The sequence below is a fragment of the Herpailurus yagouaroundi genome, unplaced genomic scaffold, assembly GCF_014898765.1.
Source record: "Herpailurus yagouaroundi ecotype Mexico unplaced genomic scaffold, PumYag 196, whole genome shotgun sequence".
In the NCBI taxonomy this organism is placed as follows: domain Eukaryota; kingdom Metazoa; phylum Chordata; class Mammalia; order Carnivora; family Felidae; genus Herpailurus; species Herpailurus yagouaroundi.
The window spans coordinates 4,008,410-4,031,008 of NW_024412427.1; the positions used below are offsets into that span (position 1 = coordinate 4,008,410).

The 22,599-nt window shown below is 45.6% G+C and overlaps 1 protein-coding gene across 9 annotated transcripts in view; it reads left to right on the forward strand.

Moving 5' to 3' along the window:
* Window positions 1–22,599, forward strand: part of PTPRT (protein tyrosine phosphatase receptor type T) — a 793,719-nt gene that overhangs the window by 23,626 nt on the left and 747,494 nt on the right. The window contains exon 1 of one of the 9 annotated variants that reach the window (XM_040447035.1): window positions 6,594–6,614. The exons of the other annotated variants lie outside the window; for them this stretch is intronic. The gene's annotated coding sequence lies outside the window, so the exon portion shown is untranslated. Of the gene's footprint in view, window positions 1–6,593; window positions 6,615–22,599 lie in introns of those variants that run through there. 9 annotated transcript variants of the gene reach the window in all.

A 22,599-nucleotide genomic window follows, 5' to 3' on the forward strand; every position in this document is an offset into this window, starting at 1 on the left:
GCCTACTTATCCTACTTGTAGCGAGACTCCAACTCTTGCAATCTGATCACCCTGTCTTGCCTTCAGCAAGATTCCTATTAAGTCAGGTTAGCAAGAAAATCCCCTCTATCCTTGATGTCTTTTCTTAGTCTTATCCTTGCCTTAGTCCTGTTTCTTGTCTTATCCTTGATGTCGCTGACCCCCCTCACTCTGCTCCTTAGCTACAGATCCGCAACTGTCTTTGTGTATTCGGAATTGAGCCTTATCTCTCTCCCTGTTGCAATATCTCTATTACAATTGTCTCGATTAAATTCTTCCTTACTGTTGTAACAAGTGTCAGAGTAAAATTTTCTTTCACAGTGGTTACCATGGTGAATAAATCCCAGCTTGACCAAAGGGAGCTTTGGGTTTAATGGATAGACAGATAGGCGGACCCAAGATCAACTGCGTGTAAGAGAAGCTCAATCATTGATTAATTTAACAAACACATATTAAGAACCTCTAATATACCAGACACTGAGGGTACAACTGTGAACAAGATATTCCAGCTCCCACCTTAATGAGGCCCACAAGATGATGAAACAGATACATGACGAAAACAAACGTAAACAGAAGAAGCACAGAGGAGTTGGTCAGTCACGTTCCTTTTCCATGGGGTTGTGGGGGAAGAGGAGGTTCAGGTGAACAGGAAAATCTTCCTGCAGAAGATGACATCTGAGCTGGCTGTTTGTTGAGTTCAACCATTGCTTGTGTCCACAGGTTTAGAGCCTTTTAAGCATATTTATGAATAAGTATGAGTTGGGTGTCTCAGGAGCTAGCCTATGATGTGCAGACTGTGGGAAGGAAGACAGCTGAGGTTTCCAGAGGCGGCCCATCTGAGACATGGATGGAGATTATCCTAATAGGATTTCACAAAGACCACTTAGCAGTCTCTGAGCTTGAGGGAAAAATAGTTATGAGCTGAGGGTGGAGAAATGGCCAAGAATCTGGCAACTCGGCTAAAGCTTGTAGAGAAAAGCTGACAGCCAACAGACAGAACAAGATGATGCTTGCAAAAAGGTTAGAAGAAGAGACCAGAGGAAAAAAGTATACTGAGAGATATGAATGGAAATGGAAGCGCATTACTATAACTTGGGAACATGCATTAAGATAATTCCAGCTCTGAGAAGGAGAAGAGCCAGGATTTATTCATTGTAGCAGTTCAGTTCACACTGTTGGGGAACTCCTGGAAGGTGATGTGGGCAGTGGAAGGTGAGAAGTGGCTGGGAAGAAAGCGTGTATGGATATACAGCAACACAAGCAGAATTGGGATAGCTGGTCCTAACCCTTCCTCTTTAGATATAGGGGGAAACAGATGCAGAGAAATGCTACAACTTATCCACAGTCGCACAACATAGAAAGTGCTGGAGCTAAGAAGTTGGAACCTTGTACATTGCTAGTGGGAATGCATAGTTGTGCAGCTGCTGTGGAAAAAAGTTTGGTGGTGCCTGAGAACATTGAACGTAAAGTAAGTATGTGACCCAGCAATTCCACTCCTAGGAATATACCTAAGAGCACAGACAACATACTCATTTTGTCACACCCAGCCGCTGCCTCTGTCTTACATTCTTTCTCTGTCTCTCTTCTCCCTCCCTTCCCACTCCTCCTCCTTTCCTATTTATATATACTGGGGAGAGTTGGGATCTGAGTTGTAGCTCTGCCAGTTAGTAAATATAGGACCTTGGTTTCACCGTCCTATTGCTGATTGGGACTAGATGAGGGTCCTTCCAGCCCTGATAGCGTGCATATTCTTCACACACTGTCCCCGCATATGTTCAGGAACTGCAGATCTGGTATCAGGGTACAATCCCCTATTAAACATGTGCTTTCCCAGCCTTGAAAAGCCTTCATGTCCTCTGACTTCTTCATTGCTTGTTGAGGGAGTTCTTAGACTCTTCAATTTCCGTGGGATTACAAAACTGTTGTTTCTGTTTCCTGGAGCACCTCTTCTTCAAGAGTGAGGTGTTTTGTTTTTGTTTTTGTTTTTAATTGTTTTTGCATGCCAGACCTACATTGGGGTGACACAATATTCATTGAAGTCTTAGGCTGTTTTTTTCTACTTGCCTCTCTCTCTCTCTCTATATATATATATATAGATAGATAGATAAATATATATATATAAATATATATATAATATATATATCTATATATACAAACATATATAATATATATAAATATATATAATATATAAAAATATACATATATCTATGTATATTAAATATATAGATATATATATATAAATTGGGCCGGTTATGTGACAGTGTTATTTGATACAGATTGGGAACACCGAATTTTCTTTGGCTACTCTTCCTTTGTATTTGGACACAGTTTGGCTCTTTCCCTTATGGGAGAGGAAGTCACTGGGGACTAAGGAGTCTTGTCTCTGGTCTCTGACTTTATCCAAAGTCTTACACTGGGTCCAGTCCTGCTGAATTGGTAATGGATCCAGTTTCTGGATGGAGAGCTTCCCCTAAAGCTTCTGTTGCTTATGAGTCCTCCGCTTTCATGAAAGGTCATTCTGTTTCAGAGGCTTTTGTTTTTTATTTTTCTAGGCCTATTCACTGTCTTTTTTTTTCTTCCCCATTTGAACCCTGATATGACATAACTGGTTTCCACCTGACAAGCTATTCTGGGGGTAGGATTTAAGGAAAGATGTAAATCCCTAGTGGGGAAAACAAACTCCACTCGGGATGGTTTACATTTATCCCATGGTTTGGCAATACTTTCCAGTTGATTCCCTTCAAATTGGGAGCTATCTCTGAGCTTTTCTGTTTATCCAGTGTTTATTCCCTCCAGCACTGTTACATTTGAAAAGGGAAGATGGGTCTGGATTCTTCTCCTTTCATTTGGGTTCAAGGTGACACTTAAAACTTATAATGTGAAGTTAGGGCTCTCTCTGTATTTCAGCATTAATAGTATATTTGCTCTTTTCACTACTTTTTGTTCACTTCAGTCAACTTTGGAGATGGAGTTTCTGTGAAATGGTACTCAAGCCACCATATTTTCTGAAAGATCTGGCATTCTTTCCACTCTGCCATGCTGGGTGATTATAAATACACTCTTGCACAGCCAGTATGACTTACTCTTATTAGAAGAGGTTTTCAATGACCATTTCACTGAAATGGCCCATTTATATGTCAAGTACATTATTGGATATGTGTTTCTATAAGAATAGAATAGCAACAAACAAAAGACTGAGTTCCAGGCTGCCAAAAAGACACTGTGGGGCCTCCCCAAGCTTCCTTTCCCATGTGTTTAGGTCAAGTTGCTACAGTAGGTCTCAGTGGTGAGTGCTTAAACTAGGCAGTGGGATTAGGTTTTCAGAAGATAATGCTCTTGTTTTCAGTTCAAGATCTTAATTTTGTTGAAAGTGCGGCTGCTGTTGTTGGTGCTGGTATAAATGATCTAATTTAATTTAATTTGCTTCCTTGCAAAGAAGGTGATCCCTTGCCCAGCTGCTGCTCTGGGCATAGAGGGAGCAAGCAGGCTTGGAGATAAGCTCTGAACTTTATCAGACCTCTCCTAGGTTTATGCTAATGAGCAATGCTTAGAGATTTCAGAAACCTTTTTCCTAGTGATTGCTTTAACTACCAGGCAGAATATCCTCATGAGTCTTCATCTAAGGGGCCATCAGGATGGGGAGGGGTGGAGTTGATGTGGGATTATCTTTTTTGTCTGGTCTGTTGTTTTGCTTCCAGGTGTCATATCTGTGATGGGTGCAAGGCACATGTCTGGTGGAAGTTAGGAAGGGTCTTCTCTGTGTATTCTCTCACTGTGTGCCAAAGGAAGTTTTGTGATATGAATTCTGAGGGGTAGCAGGTATAGAAGAGTCAAGTGGTCCTTGATTAAGCCCTGGTTGTACCTTACCAACCAGGTACCAGTACCAGTACCTGTACCAGTTTGTTTCTATTCCTGAGTTCTTCAAACTTGCTGAGTCTTGGCTTCCTCCAACCATGTGTGAATTGGGTAAGTGCCTCAAAGATAGAGTGTCTCATTCCTGTCTATATTCTCAGTACCGAATAAGGTGTCTGCCAGATAGTAGGTTTGATAAGTGTTTCCCACATGAATGAATAAATTAATGCATGTATGAAGAAAGGAAATGGATGGATACTTCTGGAAAAGAAGATGGAATGTCACCATTGTGTCTCCAGGCAGACTCATTCCTCAGACAAGTACTATTTGGGTATGAGGGGATTCAAAGTCCTGCTATGACAAACAAATTGTGCCTGGTGATGGCACAGCATGCCTCTCCAGTGCTTCTGTCTGTGGTCAGGTTGGGGGCATTGGGAAGGATTTGCTGTCACTTATGCAGACATGTATGTACTTGAGAAAAGGGGGCACCAAACCATGCTGTTTTTCCAACTAGTCTGCAGATTTACTCAGCCATGGTCTCTGTCTACTCAAGTATTTGACTCAGCTCAGTTGTGTTTTAGGAGCCCATCCTTCAAGGTGGTGGGGATTGAAATCAGCCTCCTAGTTCAATCCTGGCATACACTCATTCTGGGGTACCTGGACCCCAATTTGCTTTAACACAAAACTGTTTTATTCCAGTATTTATATGAGGCTCTATATCTAGAGTGTAAGTTTTTAGGTCACATTTGAAGTTATGTAACGTGGAGGAGGCATCTAGACAGGCCATGGAGGGGATAGAATCCCTGTGTGAAGGACATACTTCCAGAATGAGCCAATGGAGAAGAATCTTTACACCAATGAAAAATGCTGTGCTTCTTGAAAATCATACTACATAGTCTCTGAACAAGTGTGCTCTATGTACTTCTTGACATATGTAAATATGTCAGTTCTCCCCCACATTGATTATGCATTTATGTTATTTCAATCAAAATCCTTTGGGAATTACTGTTTAGAACTTGACAAAATTTATTCTAAGGTTTATATAGAAGCTTAAACCCGTAAGAATAGCAAAAAAAATATAATGTTTTAAAAATAAAAGATTTACACAGTAAAAAGTTATAAAGGGTTATAAAAATAATTTAACACTACAAGCAATTTAGTTTAGTGGCTGGTGAAATGAAATATAATTGGAACAGAACAGAAAAAAATATAATAAAAAGGTTTGAGTATATGTAAATATTTATTATGTGATAATGGTGGATTTCAGATCAGCAGGGGAAAGAATAGATTATTTAATTAATGCTGCTAGGAAAATTGGCTATTTAGGGAGAAAGTTAGATCATTAACTCAGTCCGTATATGAAAATAGATTGCTAACATGTTAAATGTAGAAGAGAAAAACATAATGCCTTTGAATTTTATGTGATATTCAAGCGAGAATATTTTAAGGGACACCATCAAAGATGGAAATTACCCTGACTGGTTGATATCATATGTGAAAATGAATGTTAAAAGTCTCCTAAACAAACATAAAATACCCTAATTTTCTATTCCCTCTTTTTCAGCATGGCTCCCCCAGAGAACTTATTCTCCCCATCTCTCTGGGTTCGCTCTGCTTGGTCACTGCCAAAGCTGTCCCTGTCACAACGGCTCAAGTTCAGCTCTCCGGTGGTGTCCGTATTGCCGAAAACTGTGCTGCTCATGTTGTTGGACCTGTTGGGAGCATTGATTCTAGTTGGTCTCTTCTTCTCTTTGAAACTTGCTTATCATTTGGCTTCTAATCCCAGTACACTTAGTGGCCCTTCATCCATGCTGGTTTTCCCTGTTCTCCTTTGCTGGTTCCAGGCCTTCTTAGGGTGGAGTTGCTGCTGGGCCATTTTCTCCAGCTACACAAGCTCCTTTGATGGTTTCATTCAGGTCAGTGGCTTGAAGACCATCTCTTGGCTGATGATTTCCTCCTCCTCCTCCTCCTCCTCCTCCTCCTCCTCCTCCTTCTTCTTCTTCTTCTTCTTCTTTTTTTTTTTTAAATCTCCATTCAGGGGGCACCTGGGTGGCGCAGTCGGTTAGGCGTCCGACTTCAGCCAGGTCACGATCTCGCGGTCCGTGAGTTCGAGCCCCGCATCAGGCTCTGGGCTGATGGCTCAGAGCCTGGAGCCTGTTTCCGATTCTGTGTCTCTCTCTCTCTCTGCCCCTCCCCCGTTCATGCTCTGTCTCTCTCTGTCCTAAAAATAAATAAACGTTGAAAATAAAAATTTATTAAATCTCCATTCAGGACCTCTTTCAAGCTCTAGCTTGGTGTATATCCATCTGCCAACATGGTATGGTCATTTGGTTGTCTGATTGGTTTCTCCAGTACAGCAAGTATACCATGAAACTTGTAATCTCCTCATATCCCCATTCCCAACTTGGACCTCCCCTGTTTGTTATAAAGTGGGGAAAAAATCTCATCATTAAATAACACAAATACAAATTAAATGCCATCTTTTTCTATCTCCAGAGTTGGCAAACAGTGGGCTGTAGGCCAAATGTGGTTTGCATCCCGTGTTTATAAGTAAGTTTATTGAAGCACAGTAACACCCATTCATTTACATATTGTTGGTGGCTGATTTTGGGGTTACGATGGCAGGACTAAGAAGTTGAAACAGTGACAGTGTGATCTATAAAACTGAAAATACTTTCTATCTGGCTCTTTCTAGGAAATGGTTGCTGCCCCCTGCTTTATCACATCTACAGCAAAAGCTTGAGGTGAAGCCATGGCAGATTAACAGAAAGCATCTTGTTCTCTGTTGTCGGGTAGCCCTGTGTGTGTGTGTGTGTATATATATATATATATATATATAGAGAGAGAGAGAGAGAGAGAGAGAGAGAGTGTGTGTGTGTGTGTGTGTGTGTGTGTGTGTGTGTGTGTGTGTGTGTTTCTCTCTCTCAATTGGGACACTTAGTGAAAGGGATGCTCCAGGCAGGCAGGGAGGTACTATAAGTATGGATACTTATAATGGATCTTTAAGAATTAGATTGAAAACGGGGAAATGCAAGACAGTGATGATAATTAGAGGTGAGTAACATTACAGTTAATGGTTAAGAATAATAGAAGTTGGATATTGGTAAAAGCACGAGGTCTAACAGCAGAGAAGAGTTTTAGGGCCTTAAGGTTATCTTTGGATAATTTCAATAGAAAATTGTAAAGCAAGCAGTTATTCTCAATCTCATGTCAGACAGAATGCTATTTATTAGGTAACACAGTGGCAGAGACAAAAACTCAAGTACTCCTTAAGCTGTGTAGGGGACAGAATAGAAGATGTAAGACAAGAACAAAATGTTCAACGCTAATGAGTGCCTGAGGAGGACATGAGGAGACTAGTAACCTGGATGTTTGAAATCGTGGAGAATGGCCGACTGGAAGGAGCTGCTGTAATTAAGTGTGCATCTAGGGAAGTGGCAGGAACACAGTGCTTTGCAAGTTTGGTTTAGCAACGAGTCAGCTCCTGAGTGCTCTAACGAGGACCACAGAGTGAAGGTGTTTGTGGGGAATGAGACCTGGGCAACCAGCTTGTTCTCTTCCATCTGTGAATTTTCCACGTGATGGAAAGAAAGGCAGTCGGGAGATAGGCTGGCCTCGGGCTGCGTGGTGAGGACTTGTAGTTCAAAATCATTTCTGCATGGTCAGTAGGGGTGCTCCAAGGTAGGCTCTGGAGGAACAACATCGTGGGTTGAATCCACAGTCTATGACCTCATGAAGGAATGTGTGTGGGTGCCCTCGGGGACACCACAGGACTGTAGGTATTTAGCAACTGAACATAAGGGACTTTGGCTTCCTGTTGCCAGGCGTTACCAGAAGGTTTGCTTTGGGAAGATAGATTCACAGCACTGCATAATGGTATTCAGCCTTTTCATGGAACCATAGTCCCTTTAACCTTGTGAGTCTATCCTTTGTCAAATGAATGCCAGGCTGGCTCTCATTAGCATGTGCCTTTTCAGGGTGTGCCTGATCTTCCTTAGTTATTCCATCTGGGATCTCAGAAGGACAGAGGTGGAGACCTTCTTAGGAATCACCTAGTTCAGTGTTTTTCAACTTGAGGACCTGGGAACCTGGCAAGAAGTGGTAATGCTTGAACTGCTTTTAGTATGTCAAGATGCTTGTGCGATGGTGTGTTTGAGCTTCACAGGTTCAAAGAAATTACAAGTTTTTTGGGTTAGAGTTTGAGTGGAATCAACCTAGTGAACAAGGTTGGTGATCGCATGCTTCTCAAGAGCCCTGATGGGGGGTGGGTAGCAGTTGTATTTTGCTTTGATTAAGAGAAGTTGGAGGGAGAGGTAATTTTTTTACTTTGGAAATTCTATTTCTGTAGTAGACAAGCCTTTGAAAATGTGAGGGTCCAGGGAGAAGTATACTCATAGCAGAGGTCAAGAACCACTTGTCTAGTCCTTTCAGTAACCTGCCCCACTCCATTTTATTGATGATGAAATGTGTGCCGAGAAAGAAATGAGACAAGGTGACATAACCCACGTTTTAGGAAACAGAAACAGCAGGATCTGGCAGCTCTGAGACTGATATTTCTTTTTTTTTTTTTTTTTATTAAATTTTTTTTTTCAACGTTTATTTATTTTTGGGACAGAGAGAGACAGAGCATGAACGGGGGAGGGGCAGAGAGAGAGGGAGACACAGAATTGGAAACAGGCTCCAGGCTCTGAGCCATCAGCCCAGAGCCCGACGTGGGGCTCGAACTCACGGACCGCGAGATCGTGACCTGGCTGAAGTCGGACGGTTAACCGACTGCGCCACCCAGGCGCCCCTGAGACTGATATTTCAAGGGAAGATGAGGGAAACACATATGGAGACCTGGAAGCCACTTTCATGGCTAAAGAGTGGACATTTATTGAGGACCTACTGTGTGCCAGGTGCTGTTCTAGGAGATTCACACACATCCTCTCATTTAATTCTCTGTGATCCTGTGAGTTAGGGATTAATACCCAAGAGATTCAGATGAGGAAAGCAGGGTCCAGGGACTTGAAGGGATTTGCCCAAGGTTATTTACCAAGCAAATAAAGGAGCCTGGAGTTCAGAGCGAAGGTATTGTGGCCCCGCAGTCGACTCCACCCTGCCTTGGAGAATGTGCTTCTTCCCATTTGGGCTGATTTAGGGACATGTGAAGAGGATGGTCTTCCTCAGAAAGAGAAACCACACACAGTGCTTTAAATGCCTCTGACTTGTTTCAGCATACCCCAGAAGCAGTACAGGCCTGGATCTCTGTAAATACTGGATTCGTTGATTTGATGTATTGGATTGTCTGTCCAAGGAGCTCTTTTGTGGAAGAGAGACTTTCATTGTTCCATAGGGCTCTGAATTCACTTAGAGCAGGTGGGAAAGTCCTAGAAAGGAGGCTGGTGGTGATTTAAGAGGAGGTGGGACTTTCTGTTAATTAGAAGAATGGACTTCTTTCACTTAATAAGTTCCGCTGACTCAATAAAAGGTAGAGCCATCTTGGCTATGACAAGCCCCTCTGTGTTCTGAACTGATGATGGCAACCTCCTTTGTCTCTTGCCCCAAGCCATTGCTTCCAAAGCCTACACATCCCTAAGGCGAACTTGGTAGGTCCAGGGAGGGGTTGGAGGGGATGTGCCACCTGGATCTGGTCCTTCCAACATCTAGCAATTCACCCAGCAGTGGCTGCTAAGAGACACTGATAGCTATGGCATCTGGCTCTAAATCCCCATTCAGTGTTTTAGCGGCCAGGCCTGGACCCCCTTATTCTAGGACAACATCGTATGTGTACTGAATGCTGTGCTGGTATCTTCCACATGACCCTCTCAGTCCATGCTCTGCCCCTTCCACCCTGCTTACTGTCTTGGAAGGCTCACCTGGAGGGACCTCACTAGTGCCCTTTGACTTCTGTATGGCCCGAGATTAGAGGGAGGTAGAGAGGACAGCGTGGTCTAGGTACTTATTCCCTGGACGTCTCCCTGTGCCCTTGCTTGAGGCCAAGCCATGTCGCTGGACTGAAGGTCACTGCTCCTCTGGAAGGAGCCTCTCATCACTGTTTTCTGTTTGCTCTTGCTTGATTACAGTAACTACTCCCTCCCTGTGATCTCTGCTGTCCTGAGGGGTGGAGACAGCCTGGTTGAACTTGCACATGTTCTTCCCTGTCTGCCCCTTTATAAATAGTCTCTTTGTTTAGCTCTCATGTATTCTCCCTGTTGAACATGCCAAGTGTGACCCTGATTGATACCTGTGCATTCTTTAGTTTGATCTTCATAAGAACTGGAGGAGATAAACATATTATTATCGTCACCCTCCTTAAAAAAATTTTTTTTAACGTTTATTTATTTTTTGAGAGAGAGACAGAGCATGAGCTGGGGAGGGGATGGGGGGGCAGTCACAGATTCCGAAGCAGGCTCCAGGCTCCGAGCTGTCAGCACAGAGCCCAACACGGGGCTCGAACTCATGAACCATGAGATCATGACCTGAGCTGAAGTCGGATGCTTAACTGACTGAGCCACCCAGGTGCCCCCATCACCCTCCTTTTTAAGTGAGAAAGCTCAAGCATAGAATAACCCAGTCACTTTCCCTGGAGTCACGTTGTCTGTAAGGGTTAGACACAGAAGTGGCATCCAAGCAGTCCTTTTTTTTTTTTTTTTTTTTTTTTTTTGCCATTACATAAGGATGCCCAGTTCCAGCAGTTCTTTTCCAAGCAGGCCTAAGACCCAGGGGAAGAAGAGGAAAAAGCAGGTTATATAACGTTTTTGGAGCCTGTCCCCAGACCTGTGTCCTCATCTTGACTCTCCAGGGGTCACTGCTGCAGCAGGTAGGAACAGTCCAGCCACAGGGCTCTCAGAGCTCCTAAGGGACATGGCAAGGGAGCCTTGCAGAGTGATTTCCCAGATCCCTGAGCTGTTAACGTCTTGAGTTAAATGAAAACTTTATTGCTTTTGAGTTTGAGCTCAATAAAATGTTTTAGTTTTACCCTAGCTTTATACTAAACGAGAGTGGTACCTCTTGTACCCCCTAGAGGCTGAGAGAGGTGGGGCAGTTACTGTGGTTATCTTGACTTTGCAGGGTTAGTTAGCACTACAGACTTGGGGACACCTGCTAAGGATGGGGAAAGCTCTAGTCCCTCCCTGTGTATGCTTTTTGTGCTTCGGAAGCATTTGCCCCAAGCCTGACCTCTGCTTCTGCGATGCATTTTGCTGAGCTCTCCTCAGAGGGGGCGGTCACCACAAGGTGTTTCATTAGGTGTCTCAAAAAGCCTCGTAACTGCAGCCTGGCTCACCTCTCCCCTGTGGAGCTGCTTTCTGCATGAGGCAGGGGAGGGTGGATGGTTCAGACATAATTTGCATTGGCAGCAGGAATGTTATTTTTGCGTTATAAAGCACGGTGGGTGACCTTATCAGAAATGGGAGAAGGGAGCAGGCAGCAAGCAGGTCTGTGGCTCCTTGTGACACGTGGGGGTGTGTGCCATGGGGGTGGTGGGAAGGTGTTAAATCCCTTAGCAGCCTGGCCCCATCTGCTCAGCTCCTGTGCCGACCCCAAATAGGTCTGTCTGTGTATAGATATCTCCTGCATGCAGCAGGCGTGGCTGTCTCGTGACCAGGGGTGATGACTTTGGTCTTTATGAGCACCCCAGGATTGAACCTGAGCTCTGGCCCAGCTGGAGCTTTGGTTGTTCTTCTGCCCAGGTCTCCCCTGTCCTCATTTCCCAGAGGCTAGACTGGCCCTGATTTCCTGAGGGGTTGTGACATAACCTAGCTTGCCCTCGAGCACATGCTCTGTCTGGAGTTGTCCATTCCCCAGACTAGACCACAGAGCTCTGTTTACACTTGCCGTGGGTTCCTGTAGCCAGCCCACAACCTGGAAGCATTCTGACGTGCTCTTCACTCAGGCTTTGGTCCATCCGTGTGCAGCAGGTGGACGTACACAGCACTCACTGCACAGGCTCTTGATTGTCAATAGGATAGTCTGGGATTATAGTTTTTAAAGTAATTTAGTGGTTATTCAGCAAGAAGACAAAGACTTCTTACAGGCCACATTGTCTCTCTCACTTACACACACACACACACACTTCGGTTTATGATAGGAAATAGATTTATATAACATCATAAACCATCAGACATCCTTGGACAGTCAAATAATACAGTCCCCCATTTTTCAGATGAAACAACTGAGACCCAGAGGAGGAGTAAACTTGGCCGATGCCACACAAGTTAGCTCTTTGTACTTTCCCCAGACTGAACCTCGTTCTGCTAAAGTTATCATATGGGGAAAAGAAACCAAACAGAAACAACTCGTGACTTGGAATGAGGTACTTGTTTGACTGCTATGATGATCTTGAGAATCTTCACACGCTCAGGCAAGGGAGAGGGTGGGCTCCTTGCAGAGCAGTGTCCAGGCCCGTTGTCCTTAAAGGCAGCGCCTCTCCTTTGTGGGGCCACTCCCCTCCTCACCTCACCTACATGGTAATGGGGGTTGGCAGTTTATTTATATATTTTTCATTTCTTAAGTTTTTATTTTAATTCCAGTTCACATACAGTATCATATTTCAGGTGTACAATATAGTGATTCAGCATCACTCAGGGCTTATCACAACAGGTGTACTCCTTAATCCCCATCACCTATTTAACCCATCCAGGGGGGTTGACAGTTGAATGTGATGGTCTAAGGTCAGGCAGAACACCAGCTTTTCTCAGAAGGCTGTATCTCAGAGACCCCAAGCTCAACACTTGGACACACTACTAGCAAGTATGGAGAGAAAGTGCCTGGCCAGTGAGGCTGAATGGAGAGGCATGGGTGGGCAGGCAGGGAGTAGAGAGCTTGTCAAATCCCAGTAATCCTACCTCCTAACGCGGGCCTGAGCCCAAATAGGGGCTCATACTGATGGATGGATGGATGGATGGATGGATGGATGGATGGATGGATGGGTGAATGCCAGAAAAGTATAAGAAGTCAGAGGAGTCATCTTGTTGAAAGAACCTCAAATTCAGGTGGTCAGGTGGGGGGACACTGTGGTGGCAGGAGCACTGGCATCAGGCGGATCTCTGAAGATGAGTTTAAAAGACTTGTCACTTTTCTCTTACTTTTTGAATTTTACAGACTTCCTACCAGGAACCTATGTTGTTTTTCATCACAAAAAATTTTAAAAACACTATTACTGCTAGTGTTTTCCCTATCGTTCCTGCTACTGTAGCTGCCAAAGATACTTTGTAAATTTTTTATGAAAGTGAAGTGAAATCATGAAGTTAAAGTGCCTAGCACAGTGCCTGGTACACAGTTGGCATTCAGAAAAAGCTCCCGCCCCCTCAAGCTCATCTGCATAAATGCTGTTCCCAGCATGTATATTTAACTTGACTGTTGAGTTTTGAAGTTCAGTGTTTTTCCTCATTATCTTCTATTGTTCTGACAAACTTCATTCAGGTTCTTGATCTTGCAGTTTTCTTGGCTGGGTTTCTAAGATTTCATATGCACACACACTTGCTCACATTTATTTTTTCCTGGCCAGTTACAGAATTTTCTTCCTAAGGAAGGAGATGTACTCTCTGAGGTCATCGTAATGTGATGATGTGTGGCCAAGTTTTCACCCCTTCCTTCACCCTGATAAGAATGTGGTGCAGAGGTGGCTTTAGTCCACTGCAGGAACCCCACAGGCTAGCTCCCCTCCTGGCCACCATGAGTGTGGCCCCTTTTTCTGTACGTCTCAGGGAACTCTGTGCCCTCAGTCCATTCCTTTCCCCCCAATAAGTACCTGTTACATCTGCCATATTATTTATACTTCTCTTTGGATTCTGGCCAGCAGAGGTTGTCACCCTTACCGGTTTTCTTTGGAGAAGTGACAACTTTTGAGATGCTACCATCTGCTACATTCACCTGAATCACTTCCAATTCAGGAGTTTCTGCTTCCAAAAAGAAGTAATTCCTTGGGTTGATTTCTGACAGTTCCGACTTGCGGCAGCTGCTTGAGCAGAGGCAGTGGTGGGAGCGGCCAGTCCTCGGGGGTAGGAAGAGTGGAGTTTCTGTGGTTGCTGCAGAGTCGTGCTAATATTGTGATTCCGTCAGCACACGAAGGTGGTTTGTCGTGCTCATCATGTGCCCTGTGTAATTGCTTATTTACCTCCCGCCTGTGATTGCCTATTGGAAGCTATCAATAGCTGCAGCTTATTTCCCAGATCTCTTTAGGGAACCAAAGTCCATCTCCTATGGGGAGGAATCCTCTAACTGTGGAGTTTCTAAGCCAAAGTTCCTTTGGAAAGAATGTAATCCACATACTTACTTGGCAAGTGGAGAATTTGTGATCTAGGAAGTGAGTTAGCTTCTCCAAGGTCACACGAGGCCTGATGAGATGTGGCTTTCCTAACCTTGGCCTTGCAGAGTCTGGCGGCCCGGGTCTCTGCTAGGAGCAGCCCGTGTTTTGCAGGCACTGGACCCTTCCCTATTTATGTGTCTTCTGGAGTTTTGAAAACGTTCTCAGTCCTTTCGCTGCAGAAGGCAGTTCCAGCATGCGGGGGCACCTGTGCATCCGTGTCTGGCTGCCTCTCGTGAGACCAGGCTGCTGTCGCACAATACGGGAGCGTTCTGATGCAGGGGATTTTTCTAAGAGTGGGCCTTGTTGCAGCAGTGAGTGGTGCCAAATCTTAGATGTGGAACTGAGCTAGAATTAAAAAGTAAAACTCACCGTCTTAACAAACAAATGATTGCAACAAACGTGGCTTCTGTAACGTGCTGAGACCTCGGTGTGGTGCTGCTGGTGAAGTGGGGAACAGGGTGGGATGCCGGGCCATGTAGCCGCTTTGAATACAGAGGTGGGAGGCCTTTGGGCCAAATTACGGTGTTTTAAAGAGGGTGGCAAACTTTGGCTTGAACCGGATTAAAGCTTTTAGTTTTTCTTTCCCAGAGTCCTAAGTATTTAATGAGCTCTGAACTAGGCATACTTCAAAGTAGCTACACATACATGCTCTCTCATAATACTTAAGCAAGCTTAGGAGCTAGATTCTCTTACACAGAGTCCAGAAAGCCGAGAAGCTGTTAAAATGGAAAGCGTTGTTTGTTTGTTGTTTTAAGTTTAGCACTAAGTTCTTCTGGCTGCCAGATCTGACCCAAACTGATGTTGAAGCTGTTTATAGTTTTTATTTATCTCCCCTTGTGTGAGTTTTCATGGGCTTCCTTGGGGAAATATTTATATGTTGAGCAAAGGATGTTGCTCCCAACCCCCAGATCCCACCAGGGATGTTACATGTGCCCATACTATCTTTCTAAAAATCTGAGCCATTCTGAATTCTAAAGTAGATCTTGTCCTGGAAGTTTTGGATCAGGGATGTGGGTATAGATGACATCTGCATTGTAAAGTTAGGGAAACAGAGCCTCAGGGAGGCTGAGTGACTTGATTGAGGACACTCAGCTCATGAATGGTGTACTAGGTACAGGCAGTATAGATTTTGAGGGGGCTGTGACTCACCAGAGGGGAGGTTGTCCTCTGAACAGGGGGCAGGTCCCCAGATGGTGAGGTGAGATGTCTACTTTGTGGTAGGCTCCAGGTAGAAGTGGGATTTGGTGGTGGGGGGGTGGGCAGGGTACAGTATACTTCCCATGGAAAGAGGACTTGTCGAGCTTAGCAGGCTGTTAGTAGCCTTGCCAAACAGCTTAAAGTTGAGGATCCAGAAGCCAAGGGCAAGCAGACCCAGGTCAAAAGGCTTGGAGTGAAGCAGCACAGATACCTCCATGGCCATTAATGAGAACGGCAGGAGCTCTGTGGACAGGAATATCTGGGGACCCCCCCTCAAACGTTGGAGTACTGGGCTCCAATTAGCAACTCTTGCTGGGAGCATGCACTTTCAGCAGTGGATGGGCAGAGTCCACAGACCAGTGCTGACTGGGCAGCAAAAGCTGGGACTGAAACCCATGGTTAGATGTTGAATTGTCACCCCTCCCCCAGAAGAAAGAGAAACATGTTCAAGTCTTAGTCCCTGTACCTGAGGATGTGACCTTAGTTGGAAATAGGGTCATTGCAGATGTAATTGGCTGAGTCATATTGGAGTAGGTGGACCTCTAATCCAGTATGATTGGTGTCCTTTTACAAAGGTGACCATGAGAAGCCACAGACATAGAGGGAGAATACAATGTGACCACGGAGGAGAGGAGTGGATTTCTGCAGCTGGGAGTCAGGGAGTGCCAAGGATTGCTGGCAAAATCCCCAGGAGCTTGGATGAGGGGAGGCACGATTGTCCCCTACAGGTTTCAGAGGGACCATGTCCTTGCTGACACTTTGATTTTAGACTTCAGCTCTTTGAACTGTGAGACAATTAATCTCTGTCATTGCCAGCCACCCAGTGTGTGGTGCTTGGTTATGGCCATCCTAGGAAACTGATAGGCCTGTCTACATCACCTGCCCTGGTGCTCCACCAGGGCTGACTTTTGGACCACCTGGTGCCCGACTGCACCCCAGTTTAACCTCATTTAAATCTATAGGGATGGGAGGAGTGCCTGGGTCGTTCAGTCGGTTAAGCGTCTGATTTCAGCTCAAGTCATGATCTCACGGTTTGTGGGTTTGAGCCCCACGTGGGGCTCTGAGCTGATAGCAAGGAGCCTGCTTCAGATCCTCTGTCTCCCTCTCTCTCTACCCCTCCCCCACTTTCTCCTGTGTGTGTGTGTGTGTGTGTGTGTGTGTGTGTGTGTGTGTATGTGTTCTCTCCCAAAAATAGTACTAAAAAAATAAACCCTGTGAGGGCGGAACCCAGGCATTAGGGTTTTTAGAGCTCCCCAGTGGGCTTCAAAATGTAGCTGCATTTAAGAACCACAGCCTAAAGGGCCTGCTCCTTAAGGCTCCTGGGCGGAGTGTCCATTTCTCTGGAGTGATTGAGCACAAGGGGCTCTGAGCTGGGCTTCCCCCTGACCCTCAGGACAGTGTCACACCTGTCCCAGGATTTCCTGGGTCATTGTCCTTAATCCTGCCTTTTCTTACCTCTTCCCAGCTTTTCTGCCAGCAGGGTTCAGGGAAATAGCTACTTTCCTTTATAAGTAACACATTGAGAACAGTGGTTGGCGCACAGTAAGTCCTTTCTAAGAGTTTTCTGTTATGATTTCTCAAGCTGCCTTTATAAAATCCTTTCTCTCTTAATCCTCACTTCCTAGAGGGTGACCCCAGGGTGGTAAGATTTTATTGTCCTGGCTCAGAGGACCTTGTTTCTCATTATGCTTTCTTTTAATTAGAGCCCCCTTTCCCCCCCAATTTGCCTGAGAGCTAGATCATGTGAAGGGCACCTTTTTCTTTTCTTTTCTTTTCTTTTCTTTTTTCTTTTCTTTTCTTTTCTTTTCTTTTCTTTTCTTTTCTTTTCGAGAATGAACACAGAGTAAGTATGGTTGAGCTTCAGAGTGACATTGAGTTGGCTTTTCATTCCCAAGATGAGGCAGAACCATGGAGAGATTCATGCCTGTAGCAGTAAGGGCTGATGGGGTCAGGGAGACTGTGTGGAACACAATCCCTCAGCCAGCATGTAGGAGGAGGCCACCTTCCAGTGCCCACTGGAGCCCAGGGCACAGTCACACCTCATCCTGGCCTCAGGAGGGAGAGACAGACGCTAAAGTAGCCAGTGCGGTGCAGCGTGACACAGGATAGGCTAGTCCAGTGACCTAGACCAACTGGGGGCCAGAGATGCGGGAGCCACAAGTGCTGTCTGTTCAGCCCAAAGGATGCAGCTTTAGCTGCCCCAAAAACAGGGCCTCCCCAAAGGAGCCTTGAAAGGATGAGAGGAAGCGAATGCCAGGTAGGCAGCTGACATTGGCCACCATGTTGGGCACTGGTGAAGAAGTGGGAAAGAAACTTTGGTGCTCATTTGTGTCGGACCTTGAATTTCCTTGCCAGAGGGATCAGTGTCCTGTGCAGAGCAGTGGGCAGTTACCACGTGTTCACAATCAGAGAAGGGACATGATCAATTTTTGCCATTGGTTCCAGCCCAGCTCTTCACACGATGATGACAGGCCCATGGATCTTCAAGGTCATGTTGCAGACCCTTTGATCCAGCCACCCATACGATGCAGGAATCCTGAGCTGGGCCCCTGGTCTTCAGGGTGTTTGATCTCAGGGAAGATATCCATCCTCCCGTCATGGGCCCAGTTTCACAGACCTCCATCCCAGCCTGGCTAGCTCAGTCTGGGCTCCCTAATTAAAAGGATATGGAGAGGGGCAAGAACTCGTAACACCGCCAACCAACTGGCTTTTTATTTGTGGCCTCATTTCATCAAACACTTTAAAGTTTGTTTGCTTGTTTGTTTATATAGGGGGAGAGAGCATGAGCAAGGGAGGGGCAGAGAGAGAGGGAGAGAGATATAACCTCAAGCAGGCTCTGTACTGTCAGTGTAGAGCCTGACGTGGGCTTCGAACTCATGGACCGCGAGATTGTGACCTGAGCTGAAACCAAGAGTCGGACGCTTGACTGACTGAGCCACCCAGGTGCCCCTTTCATCTGACACTTTATTTATTTTGTTTTTTATTATTTTTAATATTTTATATATTTTTGAGAGTGAGAGAGTGTGAGTGGGGGAGGGGCAGAGAGAGAGAGGGAGACATAGAATCCGAAGCAGGCTCCAGGTTCCAAGCTGTCAGCACAGAGCCCGATGCGGGGCTTGAACCCACAAACCGTGAGATCATGACCTGAGCCAAAGTCGGACGCTCAACCAACTGAGCCACCCAGGTGCCCCTTTCATCTAACACTTTGTTTTTTTTTTTTTTAATATTTTTATTTATTTTTGAGACAGAGAGAGACAGAGCACAAGCAGGGGAAGGGCAGAGAGAGAGGGAGACACAGAATCCGAAGCAGGTTCCAGGCTCTGGGCTGTCCACAGAGTCCGACGCAGGGCTCGAACTCACACACCACAAGATCATGACCTGAGCCAAAGTCAGACGCTCAACCGACTGAGCCATCCAGGCGCCCCTCATCTAACACTTTAAATGAGAGCCTGGTACTCTCAAGTTGTTACCTCACTTGGAAAATGTTTTTATACTTCTCTGGGAAGGTAGACATATCATCTCTCCAGGTTACAAATGAGACCAAGAGTCACCCTTGACTCCTTCCGTCCCTCAGCCCTCAATTATGTCCAGTTTTCCTCTTAAATATTCCTTAAATCTGTTCTCTCTTTGGCCACCAGCATGCTGCTGTGTCTCTTTTTGGTATGCTTACTTCTTTCTGTACATGGCAACTGGAGAGAACCTTTTCTATTGCTCTAAAGTCCAGATTTCCTCAGCATGCTACAGATCCCCAGGTCCCCTCGACCCTGCCCCTGGCACATCCTCAACTGGACATGCTCATCCTCAACCTCCATTGAGTCTTTCTTTCAGGGCTAGGTGTGTTCCGTTACCTCATTAGCTGATATTAGTTGTTCTCCTCTTTCTGCCTGGTACTCCCATACCTCTGTCTCATTCTTTCACTCTCAACTCAAGTGTTTCTTCCTTGGGGTCAGGCCCTGTCAGGTGATCCTACAGTCTTCCATTGTGGCACATGCAACAGTTTGTAACTGTACATTTATTGCAATGGTTACTGATGAAGACTTAGGTCCTGTCCCCTCCCCCACCATGCCACTTTCCTGATGCTCATGTTCTAGTGCATAGTACAGTGCCTGGTACACAATTGGAATTGAGTAACTATTTGTTGACTACATTAACAGCTGGTGAAGGCAGTGAGGCTCTGTGATATTAAGTAACTTGCCCAAGCTCATGCAGCTCGCATGTGACAAAGCCGGGACTAAAATCCAGCCGGGTCTCTCCCAAGCCCCATGTCTTTTTTGCTACCCCACCTGGTGTGACTTCTGAGTGTGTCTTTGGTCTCGAATCCTGGCCTCGACAGAGGGATTAAATGTCACTTTCTCCAGAAGCCTGGGGTCTGCCGTGGTCGTGGTGACCTGGAGGCTTCCTCATTGAAGATCTTCATTCTGCTCTATCCTAACATTTTAGCTGTTAGAGATTGATGTCGAGGATTTGCTGACTTATTGACAAGGATGTCAGTGTAAAGAGCCACATTACTCCAACTCCTTTAGAAAGTGATTTTTAAAAGACAGGATACTTGGGTCATTCAAGGGAAAATGTCTTCAACAAAGACATTTAGTCTGTTGTGTTCTGACCTGAGTTTGTCTTCTGGAGGCAATCCCTCCGAGTCAGGAGGCATGAAAGAGAATCGTCTGTCTCTCCAGATGAAGTGTGAAGATAGGGATGAAGGGTGGATCCTCACAGTTCATTCTGTCGCTTAACATATTAATTGACCTCTTACTTGTTGCCAGGCACTGTAATAGGCTCTGAGGATCCAGCTGTGGATGACCTTATGGTCTCTGAATAAATAAATCATGCAAATTGAATGGTCATGTTATGAAGAAGATAAATCACTTGTGCTGATATGTATGAGCTGTCTGAACAGTCTAGACGGTCTAGACCCCAGTGGGGCTGGTGGAGCCGGGTCCTGGAGTGTGTCTGTTCCCCAGTCTTGGTGGCAGCCAGGGGCTCTTGATCAGCATGGAGAAGGGAGTTGACAGCTCCAGAGGGGTGGGTGAGGGCAGGTGTCATGATAGGATAGCAAGCCTTCAAGGTGTGGCTCAGGGTGGCAGGGCCCAGACACTTGCTTTGCCAACTGAATACAATGTGCATATCAGAACCAGGTGAGGGAACTGCAGGTGTCCCAGATGGTAGGCAGGTGGTGGGCAGCCTGCAGCAACAGGGTGTTGGGCACACTCACAGCGGGGGCCTGGGAGAGGTCCTCTGGATGTGCCTCCGTGAGCTCCACTCTGTGACAGTCTGCAGAATGAAGGACCTGAATCCTGGCTGTCGCCTCCCCCCTGTATGCCTGCTGTGTCCTGACATTGGGTCTTGGTCTCCTTCATCTGTGGTGTGGATGGCGGAGAAAGGGTGGTGACTGTTCACCCTCAAGAATGCCTGTCATTATAGAAGCTACAGGTGCTGTGGGTAATTCTGACTTCAGACTGCCTGGAGTCCCATCCCAACTCTCATACTTCTGTGCTGAATGTCCTAGGGTGAGTTCCTTAGTCTTTCTATGCCTCTGTTTCTTTATTTTTTTATTTTCTTAATGTTTTTATTTATCTTAGAGAAAGAGAGAGAGAGAGAGTACTAGTGAAGGATGGGCAAAGAGAGAGGGAGACACAGGATCTGAAGCAGGCCCCAAGCTCCAGGCTCCCAGCTGTCAGCACAGAGCCCAGTGTGGGGCTCGAACTCACAAACTGTGAGATGACAACCTGACCCAATGTCGGACGCTTAACCGACTGAGCCACCCAGGCGCCCCTCTGTTTATTTTTAACATGAGGATGATAACACTTAATTCTCAATGCTTAATTCGTGAGGATTAAATAAGAAGGTACATAAAATGCCTGGCACGGTGTCACCTGCATAGCAAGTGCTCAGTAAACAGTAGCCATTTTCATATAATTCTTTGCTAGAAATTTTACTTACAAAGTAAGCCTATTAAAAATGAAAATTTAAAAATTGGCAAGAAAATTGTCCCAGTTTTATGGGTGAGAAGTCTATGAAAAAAGTGTCTAAATTAGTGCCAGGAGCTAAGTGGCCAATTAGGGATTCATACCTGGCTGTTGTGTTCAAAGCTCAGCTCGTCACCTTACATTTTTTTTTTTTTTCTGACCTGCAAGCTCCAAAACCAGATTTTGGCCCTTGCCTAGGTCTTAGAGCTCAAGGACCTGGGTTTCCTGAAAGACATGGTCTTTGTTTTCATGTCTAAATGCTTTGCTTGGCTCTGCTTTTCTGTGTTGACAAGGAATCATGGGGAATAGTCTCTAATTTTAGAGGACTTTGCAGGAAATAGAAATGTCCAAGGGATTACCATTTATCCAGCAGCTCGGAGTGTACAAATCAGGTGGAGACACTGAAGTCCCAGCAGCCATTTATAATTGGTTTGGGGAACATGTCTCCTGGGAGATGGGCAATTGAGAGAGACCTAAATCTGCCAAAATATATTGGATGGGGTGTCTGGTGTAGGAATATGCTTGGCCCTACGTGGATGGTGGGCAGAAGAGGGCTCCTTGCCTCTAGGCCTGGGCATCAAGGGTGACTTATTCCTGGCAGGTTTGTGGTGAAGGCTTCTTGGAGTCAAATGATAGAACCAGACAGAGGTGGATGACCCTGAGCTCCCATCATACATCTCAGATGAGAAAATGAGGCTGGGGTGGTGGGGGGCAAGTGGAGAGGCTCGTGTTGTCTGAACCTCTCTTGTGTGTCAGGCACCAAGATCAGCTTTGCCGAATGCCATTTCATGGAAAACTTTACACCCTGAAATCTTCACTGTCTAAAATGCAGGATTCCTCTCCTAAAACACGGATTTTCATTATGCTTTGCCTGACTAAGGAAGAGGTAGAAGTATTTTCTGCTCTTGAATCACCACACAAATATACTATATCTCTCTCTGTTTCTGCTTCCTTCTTTTCTCCCTTCTGATTGTTAAGATAGGTTTCAGGGGTGCCAGGGTGGCTTGGTTGGTTGAGTGATTGACTCATGATTTTGGCTCAGGTCATGATCCCAGGGTGGTGGGATTCAGCCCTGCATCGGGGTCTGTACTGAGTGTGGAGTCTGCTCATGATTTTCTGTCTCTCTCCCCTGCCTCCTGAGTGTGTTGTCTCGCCCCTCCTCTGTCTCGCCCCTCCTCTGTCTCGCCCCTCCTCTGTCTCGCCCCTCCTCTGTCTCGCCCCTCCACTGTCTCGCCCCTCCTCTGTCTCGCCCCTCCTCTGTCTCGCCCCTCCTCT